Raw genomic sequence first — 14,956 nt, forward strand, 5'->3', positions numbered from 1 at the left:
TCTCCCAGCAATCTTGATTCCAGCTTGGAATGAGCCTATATATAGTATTTTTACATTGTATCAATAGTGTGTATATGTCAATCCCAATTTCCCAATTCATCCCACCACTACCCCTTCCCCTTCCCCTCTTGGTGTCCAGCCTGTGCGTCTTTATTCGGGCTTTGCAAATAAGATCCTCTGTACAATTCTTCTAGATTCCATGTATATGTGTTAATACACAGTATTTGTTCTTCTCTTTCTGACTTATTTCACTCTGTATGACAGTCTCTAGGTCCATCCACGTCTCTGCAGATGACCCAATTTTCTTCTTTCTTATGGCTGAGTAATGCTCCATTGTATATATGTACCACATCTTCTTCATCCATTCATCTGTTGATGAACATTTAGGTTGCTTCCATGTTTTGGCTATTGTGAGTAGTGCTGCAATGAACATTGGGTTGCATGTGTCTTTTGGAATTATGGTTTTCTCTGGGTATATGCCCAGTAGAAGATTGTTGGCTCATATGGTAGTTCTATTTTTAGTTTTTAAAGGAACCTTCACACTTCTCTCCATAGTAGCTGTATCAGTTTACATTCCCACAAAAAGTGCAAGAGGGTTCCCTTTTCTCCACACCCTCTCAGCATTTACTGTTTGCAGATTTTTTAATAATGGCCATTTCAATGGGCATAAGGTGATAGATACCTCATTGTAGTTTTGATTTGGAGTTCTCTCATAATTAGTGATGTTGAGAATCTTTTCACGTGTTTGTTGGCTATCTGTATGTCTTCTTTGGAGAAGTGTCTATTTATGTCTCTGCCTATTTTTTGACTTTTTTTTTTAAATATTGAGCTATATGAGCTGTTTGTGTATTTTGGAGATGAATCCTTTGTCAGCTGCTTCATTTGAAAATACTTTCTCCCATTCTAAGGGTTGTCTTGCTTATGGTTTCCTTATGTCTTTTCGTCTTGCTTATGGTTTCCTTTGGTGTGCAAAAGCTTTTAAGTTTAATTAGGTCCTATTTGTTTATTTTTGTTTTCATTTTCATTAAATGAAAGGGTGGGTCAAGAAAGATCTTGCTGCTAAACTGATGTATACACATAATTATTCCATTAGGTTTTGAAAACTTTCTTGCTCCTAGCACAAAATGATGTCTCAGACTCAGCCTAAGTTCCTACTACAAACTTGGAATGAGTAATTTCTCCAAGGAGCCCTGGTTCCTTTTAGTCAAGAACGATATTTAGGAAGTAAAACTCTGTGCATTAGGGGTACTTATTACTACTAGTATTTCATTGCTTCTAGGCCTTCTGAAGTCAGAGCTAGGAAGAAAATACACGATGAACTGCATTTGTCTAATATGTTCTGATTCTGGCTTGTGTATCTGTCCTAACCTTTTTAACTCTTGATTTTTCTGACATTAAGTTCTTGTCTATTTTTATAATTGTCCCTTCCCTTGAAACCATATCTCTTGTTTATATCATACTTAGTATAGCCACTAAAGCATCACTTGCTAAATACTGAGGTGCTACTATTTTTTCCATGGATTGTATGACACTACATGACTTTGACCATGAATCTCATTAAACAAAAATGAAGGGATACTGCCATTAAATAATGTGTGGCAACATTTACTTGCTGAGCTCTAATTTTATAATGCCACAACTCTATTTTTTACCTATGAGTAATTGATTTAAAAAAAGAAATCAGATTTTCTATATCATCATCAAATTTTATAACCTTCTGAGCATTAGGGCATTGTGATTGGCACTGGAGATACAAACAAGTCAAAGACAGTCTTTAGAATGAGGAGGGATGGTATATACAATACAACTGCTATTTACTAAGCCAGAAAGTTTGCTAAGGATTTTATATATAGTGCTAACAACCCTGTATGGTGTATAATATGATTCCTGTTGTGTTTTTCATAATCCTTATTTTTTTCCACATGAGAAAAACGTGCAATTGCAAACTCTGAATCTCAATCGACATAGTAATCTACAGATCCAAAATAAGCCCAAATTCATCTAGTGCCAAAACCTGAATCCATTTCACTATGCCACAGTGCCTCCTAGAAGAAGTGGTGATGAATGAAACATGCCCTGACTTCAGCATGCCTTAAAGTTTTTGTTTTCATTACACACAACTGTACCACTGACTGTACCACTTAGGTGGAAGAAAGGCTTACCTCAGAGATTCCTCCAGCGGCTTTGTGTCATTCTAACAGTGTATCCCAGAGACTCTATTTTGCTTAATGTCTTTACAATGAAGGAATTAAGATACTTGTAACACTGACTATTGATACTCAAGTAGGCAAGAACACTGTCACCAATCCTGTTTCATATTAGAATAATAATTCTCATCCTTGGCCATACATTATAATCACCTGCCTTTAAAAAAAAAAGATGCTGACGTGCAAATCACAGAGCAGTTAAATGAGAATCTCTGGGGGTGGGACCCAGGAATCAGTATTCAGTGCAAGAACTACCCAAGTGATTCCCATGCACATCAGAGATGAGAATTACAGCTGTAGAATACAGTAACAACATTTGCTAAGGGGCTTTGATAAATTTGAGGGTGGGGAAGAGGAGTTTCCAATTCAAAAAAGATGAAATCAAATGAAATGGATAGATACAAGCAACATTTTGAAGTCAGCAAGAAGTATGGAAAAGAGGTGTTTCCAAAAATCCAATTAGTCTCTATTGCAAGTCAGTTTGAATAAAGAAGAGACTGCTATTAGTTTAACCAGGTTCAGAAAAGTTAGAATTCTCACCTGTATGGCTCCAAAAGTGAAAGTGAAAGTCGCTCAGTCGTGTCCGACTCTTCGCAACCCCATAGACTATACAGTCCATGGAATTCTCTAGGCCAGAATACTGGTGTGGGTAGCCTTTCCCTTCTCCAGGGGATCTTCCCAACCCAGGGATCAAACCCAGGTCTCCTGCTATTTAAAGTCACACTAATTCCTAGTAGTAACAGCTGTCACTAATTGAGCACCTGCTGCTGCTGCTGCTGCTAAGTTGCTTCAGTCGTGTTTGACTCTGTGCGATCCCATAGACAGCAGCCCACCAGGCTCCCCCGTCCCTGGGATTCTCCAGGCAAGAACACTGGACTGGGTTGCCATTTCCTTCTCCAATGCATGAAAGTGAGAAGTGAAAGGGAAGTCGCTCAGTCATGTCAGACTCTTCACAACCCCAAGAACTGCAGCCCACCAGGCTCCTATGTCCATGGGATTTTCCAGGCAAGAGTACTGGAGTGGGGTGCCATTGCCTTCTCCAATTGAGCACCTAGGATGGGCCAAATGCTTTGGTTTCTAAACAACTTTATGAAGTAGGTCTCTATTTTATAGAAGATGATTAAAAGATGGCTTATATTTATTCATAAACATATCACCTGGACCAGTAGCTTCTAACCATGATCCTTGTGGGCCACTGAATTGCTATGAGAGTGCACACAAAGTACAGCCTATAGACTAATTGCATCAAGTCGTTAAATGCTGTTGTGATTACAGAATATAAATCCTTCTAGGAATATTACTAATTCCCTGTCATTTTTGTTCTTTTTTATCATCCAGCAGATACTAAAATGACATCTATTATCATGTGAGGATACACCATATTTTTTTAATATTAAAAACGGTCCTTTTTGTTGAAACTGGAATTCTCAGGCATTGCTTGTGGAAATGCAAAATGATGCATGGTCCTTTGAAAAGCAGTTTGGCAGTTTCTTTAAAAGTTACACTTGTCCACACAAAGACTTGTACATGAATCAAGTTCATGTTCATAGCAGCACAATTCATAATAGTCGAAAACTAGATAATCCAAATGTCCATCAACTGGTTAAATGATAAACAAAATGCACTGCATCCACACAACAGGATACATTCAGCAATAAAAAGGAACTATTGATATATGCTACAATGTAGGTGAACGTCACAAACATTATGCTAAAGGAGTCAGACACACAAAAAAACTATCTGTTGTCCAATTCTACTTATACAAAATATCCAAGAAAGACATTAATACAGATAAAAAGCAGATCAATGTTTGTCTGGGGCTGAGGGTGGGGACTAAAAACTGACTGAAAAAGGTCACAAGGGAATCTTTGCAGGGAGAGCAGGAGTATCGAAATTTTCTAAAAGTGGTTTATAGTGATGGTGGCACAATTCTATAAATTTGCTAAAAATAACTGAATTGTACTACTTTATAACTATTCTGAGGCACCTCTTGGAGACCTATGGCTCTTCAGACTATAGTTTGAGAACTACTGATCTAAACTAATGGCTTTCCAATTTATGTCTGATGAGGTTTTTTCCCAATTCATATACTTTTTACATGTGTAATCTTATAAGAAGTCTCAATAAACATATAGATAATGGTTATCTTTTGTTAATATTAAATATTTTATAAGTTTAACTATATAAGATTTATAAACTCATTAAAAATAATTCAGTTCAATTCAGTTCAGTCACTCAGTCGTGTCCGACTCTTTGTGACTCCATGAAATGCAACACGTCAAGACTCTGTCCATCACGAACTCCCGGAGTTTACCCAAACTCATGTCCACTGAGTTGGTGATGGCATCCAACCATCTCATCCTCTGTCGTCCACTTCTCCTCCCACCCTCAATCTTAGGCCTTCTAAAAATAATTTGAAATTGGAGGACAAGGATGATAGTGGTAACTTCATTCAGTATGTATTTGTATTTGTGGGTTTAGCTTAGCTCTGATTTTAAAATACTGAACACAAATTTTTAAATTCACCCAGTGAAGAAATTACAAATGCCACCAGATTTTACACAGCTCAGGTTACAACAGCATCATACTATTTAGTTAACAGAGAGGGCACAAAGGCAAGATAAACTGGCAGCATAACCTGAGGCACCAATGGTCTTTCACCTGTTTAAACTGGTGAAAGTGTAACCAATTCATCTCAAGAGAACATAGGATGTTTTTTGGTAATGGCTCTTCAAAGTGCAACAAATATTTAAAAACACAATCAAATTTGCAGAACCTCTGAAAAACATTTTACCAACATTTTCTGGTCTGGTCCAGCTAGACTAGAAATTATTTTTCAGTACTAAAAATGCATGATAGTATTGTATAATTGTCCTGGACACCAGTGAAGAGCAGTGGAGAAGATGCTATCAGAGTCAAAACAAATATTACCAGCTTTTCTGCTGATTATGTTTACTCACTGATTACAGATACTTTATTTTTCAAGGCAACAATATTCAGTGACCAGAACTATGGGTCAGGCAGCGAAATAACAAAAGAGTGTATACTTTGCAGTCAATATTTTTTTCTATGCCAGTAAACCCCAACCTATCACCTGCAATCCATGTGGCAGGTACAGAAATTAGAGGCCTCACCCCATACCAGGCAGGGGCAACTCATTTAATTCTGTTTTCATTACTCCAATGCAATATACTAAGCTGCCTACAAGGACCAATGGAATTCAGATATCAATGTAAAAAAGAAAAAAAAAGCCCACTGCCATTGTATTAAGTCAAATCTAGCAGCATTAATAAGATCTACTCCCGCAGTGACTCATCTGAATTTTGGACCTTGCAACCCCCCCAAATTTAGACCTAATATGTTAGAATCTCAAGCTCACCTCTTTTGAAAAAGATGATCAGACCATGATACTAACAGAACCAACTTGAGGACTCCTGAATCAGGCATGGCTCTCTCTGGGCAAATAATTAAAGAAAGAAAGTGAAGTCGCTCAGTCATGTCCAACTCTTTGCAACCCCATGGACTGTAGCCTACCAGGCTCCTCCATCCATGCGATTTTCCAGGCAAGAGTACTAGAGTGGGTTACCATTTCTTTCTCCAGGGGATCTCCCCGACCCAGGGATTGAAACCAGGTCTTCAGCATTGCAGGCAGACGCTTTATCATCTGAGCTACCAGGGAAGCCCCTAAATAATTAAGAGCAGGTTCAAATAATAATTTAACCTACTAAGGAGCAACAGTACTAATCTGGAAAAAGCTGGAAATGCTGTCTTCACAGAAGGGCACTCCTATATGCAAAACCTACTTTTCTTTTCTAGCTGAAGTGAGCCTCTCAACTAATCCTTCTTTGTCTTCCCAGCACACCCCTGATATAACAAACTGCTGAAAGTGGACTCCAAACTTCTAGATTCACTTTACTCAGTGACTTGGAAGTTAAAGAGTATCCAAAACAATAACATTCAGCAAAAGCAACTAAAAAATAAGCCAATAAGATGGAAATAAATGTGAGGTTCTTGTTGCTGACTGACCACCCATTCTTGAAAATATACAAAAACCACTCTTGAAATCAGTGGTTAACCTGTAACCTGTGCAAAGCCTTGGGCAATGTCACTAAACTTCTGGTGCTCAGTTTCCTGATGTGTCAAAGAAGAAATACCACTACTTCCATTCCAGAGTGGTAGAGATGAGAGTGCTCTTGCTATGTCACACTAGTATTTGTTTTCTTACTCCATCTCTCTGCTGTTGCTGCTGCTAAGTCACTTCAGTCGTGTCCGACTCTGTGTGACCCCATAGACGGCAGCCCACCAGGCTCCCCTGTCCCTGGGATTCTCCAGGTAAGAACACCAGAGTGGGTTGCCATTTCCTTCTCCAATGCATGAAACTGAAAAGTGTAAGTGAAGTCACTCAGTTGTGTTCGACTCTTTACAGCCTACCAGGCTCCTCCGTCCGTGGGATTTTCCAGGCAAGAGTACTGGAGTGGGGTGCCATTGCCTTCTCCGATTCTATCTCTCTAGGCCACCTATATTTCACCAGATCAGAAAGCAGAGTTTGAGTCAGCTTCTGCCCACATCATTTTGTAACAGAAACTTAGCTCCCAAGAAATAATTTCCTCCTAAATTGTTCTGATTGGTTGTATTCCTTTCATAAGTCTCCATAAGAAACACTTATTAGAATAGGTATTAAATGGGGGAGAACTGGGCTTCCCTGGTGACTCAGTGGTAAAGAATCTGCCTCCAGTATTTTTGCCTAGAGAATCCCATGGTCAGAGGAGCCTGTCTTAAAAAGCTTTTTAAAAAGACAAAGAGACTGTTGTAATAATAAAAATACAGTACTAAGTAAGTGTTTTTGAGCAAATAAGTCAATCTAGCCAGGCCTATCTGGTTAATCTTTCATGAATGGTGAACAAAGACTTAAAAATCTATTAAGTCTTACAAGGATAAAGATATCCTTCCCAACTGCTGAAAAAAGGTTTTAGAGTTGAGTCAGAAAGGCTGCTGAGCTGGCCCTGTAATGACTTCTTGAAGAACTGTCCAGCTTCTCCTTTTCAGCCAATCAAACGGTGATTTGATTCCCCAGACAAGAAAGAAACCACTAGGTGAGATATGTAGTTTTAGCTCCACCTACCAACTGAATTCTCACCTTCACATACATTCAATACCTCCTGCAACTAGCTATTTTTCAAGTTTTTCCCATCTCTCTCCTGTCTCTCCACTGCCCCTCATCTCCCCCAGGCCCCTGGTTCTACTCTCTCCTTCTATACCTCTCCTCCTTCTTCTTTTCTCTAGTGGGAGCATTTACTTCGCACTTCCTGGTAAGGCACGACAGTTCTGACCTGTCTCAGGGTTCCTATAGGAAGCAACTATGACACAAAATAGTGAAATAACTTCACATGCTTCACATGCTGCTCTTCCCAGAGACCTAAGCACCAAACACTAACCATGCAGACAAGAGCAGTGCTCTCCTGAGATCATTTGTGCTTAGGTATGAAATCAGAGTAGAAGTTCTTTTCTCCTCTGGTAACTGAACTCATTTTCAACACATAAGAAGGGCTGAGGTACAATAATAAATCCAGCTCTTATTTTTCAAAAGTAAGTAGATTTAGAGACCAGGGCATGAATAATGTTTCTGCATGTGTAAAAGGTATGTTCTGTATTTAAACTAGATTTCCACCTACTCAAACTTCAAACTCCTTCTCTGCAATGATTTTACAGTCTTGACTTTGGTTAATTAATACTTCCATGACACCACCTTAAAAAGCTACAAAAAAGAACTTTTACTTAATGTGGCAATAAAGAGAACAAATTTTAAATATAGATATACATACCTCCTTTCATATTTAAATAATATGAAAAAATGTATTGATATAGTCACAAATGTAACATCAATGAAAACCATTTGCTCTAGAAATTTCCCCCCAAGCTTTTCCTTTTAAAGATGGCACTGTTTAACATTTACGCTAAAAGCATTAACAGAATTTTATCAATGAAAGATTTTCTCTAGGTAAATGAATCATGTACTTTTAGAGATAGGCAGATGACACCACTCTAATGGCAGAAAGTCAAGAGGAACTAAAGAACTTCTTGATGAGTGTGATAGAAGAGAGTGAAAAAGCTGGCTTAAACTCAACATTCAAGAAACTAAGATCTATGGCTGATCCATGCTGAGGTTTGATAGAAAACAATAAAACTCTGTGAAGCAATTATCCTTCAATTTAAAAATAAATAAATTTTTTAAAAAGAAAAAAAAACTAATATCATGGCATCTGGTCCCATCACTTTTTGGCAAATAGATGGGAAAAAAGTGGAAACAGTGACTTTATTAAGATCTTAGGCTCCAAAATCACTGCGGACAGGGACTGCAGCCATGAAATTAAAAGACACTTGCTTCTTGCAAGAAAAGCCATGACAAACCTAGACAGCATGTTAAATAGCAGAGACATAACTTTGCCAACAAAGGTCCGTATAGTCAAAGCTATGGTTTTTCCAGGACAGAGGAGCCTGGTAGGCTGCAGTCTGTGGGGTCGCTAGGAGTCAGACACGACTGAGCGACTTCACTTTGATTTTTCACTTTCATGCACTGGAGAAGGAAATGGCAACCCAGTCCAGTGTTCTTGCCTGGAGAATCCCAGGGACGGGGGAGCCTGGTGGGCTGCTGTCATTGGGGTCGCACAGAGTTGGACACAACTGAAGCGACTTAGCAGCAGCAGCAGCATGTAAGGATGCGAGAATTGAACCATAAAGAAGGCTGAGCACTGAAGGACTGATGCTTTTGAATAGTAGTGCTGGAGAAGACTCTTGAAAGCCCCTTGGACTGCAAGGAGATCAAACCAGTCAATCCTAAAGGAAATCAACCCTGAATATTCATTGGAAAGATTGATGGTGAAACTGAAACTCAAATACTTGGGCTACCTGATGTGAAGAGCCGACTCACTGGGAAAGATCCTGATGCTGGGAAAGATTGAGGGCAGGAGGAGAAGGGGCTAACAGAGGATGAGATGGTTGGATGGCATTACTGACTCAAGGGACATGAGTCTGAGTAAACTCCAGGAGATAGCGAAGGACAGGGAAGCCTGGGGTTGCAAAGAGTGCAACACGACTTAGCAACTGAAGAACAAGCACAACAACAAATGCTATAAGAAACACCAGAAATCATTAAGCAAACGCTTTCATTTTTACGGTGAGAAAACTCCCAAGTTAAGTGACTGCCAAAATCTCACAGCTGGCTAATGACAGGCAAGGGTCTTTGCTCCTGACACCTGAAAACTGGAATTCTTATAAGTGAAAAACACTTCATTTGTTGATATCAGTACAAAGGCAACAAAAATCTGAACTACTCTTACCATATACACAATTGACATTACACAAAAGCTCTGTTTCAACTTTAATTATTTTATTCCACAAATTCTTAACTTGTAACTCACCCTGCTGAGTTGATCCAATAACCTTTGGTTCTGTTCTGATAATTCCTGGACAGTCCATGTTTCTTCTCAATCTGCTTCCTTGCTTGCTGACTCTCCAACTCAAACTGAAGCTGTTTCACACCACTCTCCGGCTCAGACACATGCCCTCCCCTTCTTGGTTTTCAAATCTTCACATTTCTCTTGTTCTAATTTCTGGGTGAAAAGGATTTAATTTCAGTTCAGTTCAGTTGCTCAGTCATGTGTGACTCTTTGCAACCCCATGGACTGCAGCATGCCAGGCCTCCCTGTCCATCACCAACTCCCGAGTTTACTCAAACTCATGTCCATTGAATTCGTGATGCCATCCAACCATCTCATCCTCTGTTGTCCCCTTCTCCTCCTGCCTTCAATCTTTCCCAGCATCAGGGTCTAAAAATTCCAAAGTCTTTTTTTCCCTCTTTTCTTTTCCCTTGTCAGTCAAAACAAAACACTTTGCCATATAGGAAAACTTGCCCATTTCACAACTGCAAAAATATTCCCTTCTTCCAAAGAAGGGAAGGTTGGTTTCACAAACAAAATGCCAGAACCTTTCTCATTACAGAATTTGAAAATCATTTTCTTTTGTTGAAGACATGTACATGGGTTCCAAATGGAACCCAGAATGTGTGTAACTGCACACAGAGGATTACCCTGAAATCTATCACCAAACTGACTGATAGGATGTTTCTTTCAGGTTAGCTGTCTCTTTAATCAAATCCCTCACTGAAGGAATTTCAAATCACAAGCATACATCTCTGCAGTAATACTTCTATATAATCATAATCAAATCTCTTTTTAATTTTTGAATCTTTTTAAAGACACCCTTTTATTTCTTGTTGCTTGCCTTCAAGTGAAAATTAAAAATTTCAATTCACGGAGTTGTTTTTTGGCAGTCTACCTATAGGTTTCACTAGCCACTTTTCAGAGTGGTATCTCAGGAGTTCATCAACTGGCTTAGCTGGTTAACTACAACTAGGCAGTAAACTGAACTACAGGGCACTCACTGGTTTTCTTTTTTTCCTCTCTGATTTGATATGTCATTGGACTACAAACACACTTCTTACTACAGAAAAGTTTTGAATCTGCATTCTGACTGTTCAACCAGCAGCAGTAATATGGGACCAGACGAGGGTCAATTTCAGACCTTATTCAGGACCGTACTATTCTCTTGTAAGTAAGAGTAAAAAGAAAGCTGCAACCAAATTGGGTAACAATATCCTGGAGAATCCCAGGGATGAGGGAACATGGTGGGCTGCCGTCTATGGGGTCGCACAGTCAGACATAACTGAAGTGACTTAGCAGCAGCAGCAGCAAATGTATAGGCAGAAAACGACAAGTTATATAGTTCTCATAGGTTACATTTGGCCATCCAATTGCATGTGTGAGACTGAGAACACAAACAGAAAATTATTGTTTAAATACATATAAATATACTGCAGTCCAAAATAAATCCTTAACCAATGGTCACATGATGAGCTCAGACTTACCATATTTGTGCAATGGAACCATATTTCCTAATTCTTGAGTATTTGAAGGTTATATGAAGCTCCCTTAAGGCAGTTGTTTCCTTCCATGTGGGAAGTTAAAACATGGCTACCTGGAGGCCTTAACACAGCTGAAAAGCTTTAGGATAACACCCTGATTAGTGATTCACTACTTCTCTGAAAACCTGGAACATATTTTAAATGCTTCACTGCTGTTTAATTACTCTGTGTGCAAACATCACTTCAGTTCAGTTCAGTTCAGTCGCTCAGTCGTGTCCGACTCTTTGCAACCCCATGAATCGCAGCACGCCAGGCCTCCCTGTCCATCACCAACACCCGGAGATCACTCAGACTCACGTCCATCGAGTCTGTGATGCCATCCAGCCATCTCATCCTCTGTCATCCCCTTCTCCTCCTGCCCCCAATCCCTCCCAGCATCAGAGTCTTTTCCAATGAGTCAACTCTTCACATGAGGTGGCTAAAGTACTGGAGTTTCAGCTTCAGCATCATTCCTTCCAAAGAAATCCCAGGGTTGATCTCCTTGCAGTCCAAGGGACTCTCAAGAGTCTTCTCCAACACCACAATTCAAAACCATCAATTCTTCGGTGCTCAGCCTTCTTCACAGTCCAACTCTCACATCCATACATGACCACAGGAAAAGCCATAGCCTTGACTAGACGGACCTTAGTCGGCAAAGTAATGTCTCTGCTTTTGAATATACTATCTAGGTTGGTCATAACTTTTCTTCCAAGGAGTAAGCGTCTTTTAATTTCATGGCTGCAGTCACCATCTGCAGTGCTGTAGCCATGGTGGTGGGGGTGGTTTAGTCACTAAGTCATGTCCAACCCTTGTGACTTCATGGACTATAGCCTGCCAGGCTCTTCTGTCTGTGAGACTGCCCAGGCAAGAATACTGGAGTGGGTTGCTTAGCCACAGTAGCAGTCCATCACCATCTCCCGGAGTTCACTTGGTATGCTCTATTTTAGATGCTGTGAACAGTACATATCTAGAATGGCCCAGTGTCTGAAACCCTGCATGGACCCATTTGTTGTGAGCAGCGTGGGAAAAGTCAAATGGGCTCAATGAATGCCCTTCTCTGATGATCCCAAATGGTCCATTCCACCCCCCTTCCAGGCAGTCTTCTGTGAGGTAGGGTAACATAGCAGGATGGGCACATCCCTTAGCAGGCAGCCACTGCTGGGCCTCACTACTCCACATCCTATTACTAGGCAACAGGTCTTGCTCAGCCATTGGTCCGGTTCCTCAGTGGGCCCTGCCCATAAGCCACAAACTGTCAATGAGCAACCGGTAGATGTCCTGCTCAGCTACTGGTCAGTGCCACAGTGGACCCTGCCCACAAGTAACAGTCAGTGAGGGACCATTAGGTAAGTGATTCAGCTAAGGGTTAGTGGTGTGCTGATCATCAGGTAGAGAGTGAAGTAAGAGGCCCTCTGGCCCTCTCCTGGAGGCCCTCAAGCTCACCCAGCCTTAGGCCAGCAGGTGAGCTGGAGGGCCCAGGGAACAGACCGGGGACTATGTCCTGCTCCAGAGCCCTGACTAAGGGCCTCCACTAGCCCAGGCCTTGAGGCAGTGGTGAACCTCTCCCCCATCCCTGTCTCTGCAACCTACTAGCAGTGGCCGACTGTGTGGGTCACAGTCTGTCAGACCTGGTCTCCCCTATTTGGGTGGCCTCAGGAGACTGAGGGACAGTTGGGTTGGGTACTTGGTTCCCTCAGGGATGACAGCTGGGCAGGATGTGGGAACCTGGCCCTGAGGGAGCTGCCACCTGAGATCTGCCTCCTCTTAGCCAGGACTGGGACCGTGGAGGGTGCAAGTTGTGCCTCGAGACCTTACTCTTTCTTGTCAGCACAGAGAATAACATTCATCTGGTAGAGATTTACAAGAACATCGCTACCTGACCATGACCTGACCTGAAGAACAAAGGATCTGACGCCAAGAAGTCTGCAACAACTAACCACACCACCCCCTCACCTTTTGCTTTTGAAGGGGCTTGCTGAAAGCTTTCAGTAACCTTGGGGTTTTTAGGGTATGAGCCACCCTCTCCTTGTATGAACCTATAATAAACCTCTCTCTGTTTTAAACTCTATAATTTTTATTATTGATTGGCCTCACTGTGCCTGGGGCACGTGCACTTGATATTTGGTAACAGTAGGACGAGGAGGGAAGCGGGGGAGGGGGGTTGGGGGGAGACGGGAGGGGCGGGATGTGTGTGGGGGCGTGGGGATGGATGAGTGAGTGGCTCCAAAGCCACCCAGCGGGCAGGTGCCTCCCCAGGAGTCGCCACTCGGTCTCACTCATCGCCAGAGGGACGTCCTCACCTCCAGCTTATCTGTCAGTTCCTTGTGCATCTGCTCATCCTGCCGACTCTTGTCTTGGTTCCTCTCCAGCAATGCCGTGCCCCCTCGGGTCGCTAACACCAGATTCTCCTGCCGGATTCTGGGCGGGCACGATGGCTGCAGTCCGACCCTCCCTGGGCTTGTCCTGGGGATGCTCCCCGGGTTCGGAAGCCCGCTCCCCGGCCGCCAGCAGCTCCAGTTGCTCCTCTAGCGCCAGTTTCAGCTCCGCGGGGCCCCCGGGAAAGAAGTTGAGGGCGGCGACAGCACTCCAGATTGCGACCTCAGCCGCGCCAGGCAGCCAAGCGCAGCAGGCGCTCTTCAGCTTGGCGGGTGTTGAAGCGCGGCCGCCAGGCCCAAGCAGGAGGCGGGCGGACTTGGCCCACGCGGAGCCCTCAGCGGTGCGGCTGGCCGGCCCGCGCCGAGCGGCAGGGTGGAGGGGCCCCACCTAGCCGGCCGGCCGCGCCCCTCCGCCGATCCCAGGCTCAGGGGGTCGGCGCTTGCTGGGGAGGAGGCGGTGACAAAGGATGAGGAAGGGGAGACTGAGGGGACAGGAAGCAGGAGGAAGGTTGCGAGGGGGAACCGCCAGGTTTTCAAACGCCCTGTTGCTGCTAGGTGGGGCTGCCGCGGCCGCCCGGGCAACGCCTCGCGGGGCGCTCTGCTGTCGCTGCGACGCTCGATGGAGCCGAGCTCCTTGTCCCTTGGCTCGGCGGCAGCAGCAGCGACGGCGGCTCCAGGTCGCGCGCCGCACAGCCCCGCAAGCTCCTCCCTGCATGCCTCAGCTCCTCCAGTTCTCCCGGCTGGCCGCACCCCCTCTCCCCGCCCCTTGCGGGCGCAGGACGCGCGGGCACCTGTCCACCGCGTCCGCGAGCGATTGCCGGTTCATGCATCTCCTCAGCGGCGCCCAGGCGACGCTGGCGGCCTGTACCCCTGAGCGCGCTACCTGTAGAGACCGCTGTTGCCTTCCTAACAGTCTTGGCGCTTCCCGGGTGCGGCCACGCCCCCAGCCTCACACCCACCTCTCGGTATGGCCCGGCCTCTAGCACGTTCACTTCGGGGTGTGGCCTCGCGAGAACCTCTGAGCACGGCCCCGCCCCCGGCCCGGTTCTCACCTCCAGGCGCTTCTGAGGGCGTGGCCTCACTGCTGCTTGGGCTTAGGAATTTCTGTGTGTTCAGTGGGTCTCAGTCTCAGGTGGTCTCCAAGGGAACTGAGGACATTTCTCCAGCCACGATTTTGGGTCTGATTCCCCGTGAGAGTTAAGCAGTCAGGAGAGGGAGCGCTAGAGAGCAATAGAAGAGATGACTTCAGTATCCCAGCATCTTGATGATGACGCAAGAATACAAGGGATCAGATGCTTTGGAGACCAGCAACCCCTAAGGAAAGGGGTTCTATTTAGAAATAATGGGAAAAAACCGCTCACAGGTGGGAAATACGAAGCAAACATTCTGCCCAATATTAACTTCTATTAGACACT

The 14,956-nt window shown here is 43.5% G+C and overlaps 1 long non-coding RNA gene across 1 annotated transcript in view; it reads right to left on the reverse strand.

Moving 5' to 3' along the window:
* LOC138422665 (uncharacterized) overlaps positions 1–14,474 on the reverse strand; it is a 73,129-nt gene extending 58,655 nt beyond the window's left edge. The window contains exons 1-2 of the long non-coding RNA XR_011249970.1: positions 13,467–14,474; positions 9,626–9,817 (exon numbers count right to left, since the gene is read on the reverse strand). This is a non-coding gene — a long non-coding RNA (uncharacterized lncRNA). The remainder of the gene's footprint in view (positions 1–9,625; positions 9,818–13,466) is intronic.
* Positions 14,475–14,956: the final 482 nt, after the last annotated feature.

The sequence above is a fragment of the Ovis canadensis genome, chromosome 17 (assembly GCF_042477335.2).
Source record: "Ovis canadensis isolate MfBH-ARS-UI-01 breed Bighorn chromosome 17, ARS-UI_OviCan_v2, whole genome shotgun sequence".
In the NCBI taxonomy this organism is placed as follows: Eukaryota; Metazoa; Chordata; class Mammalia; order Artiodactyla; family Bovidae; genus Ovis; species Ovis canadensis.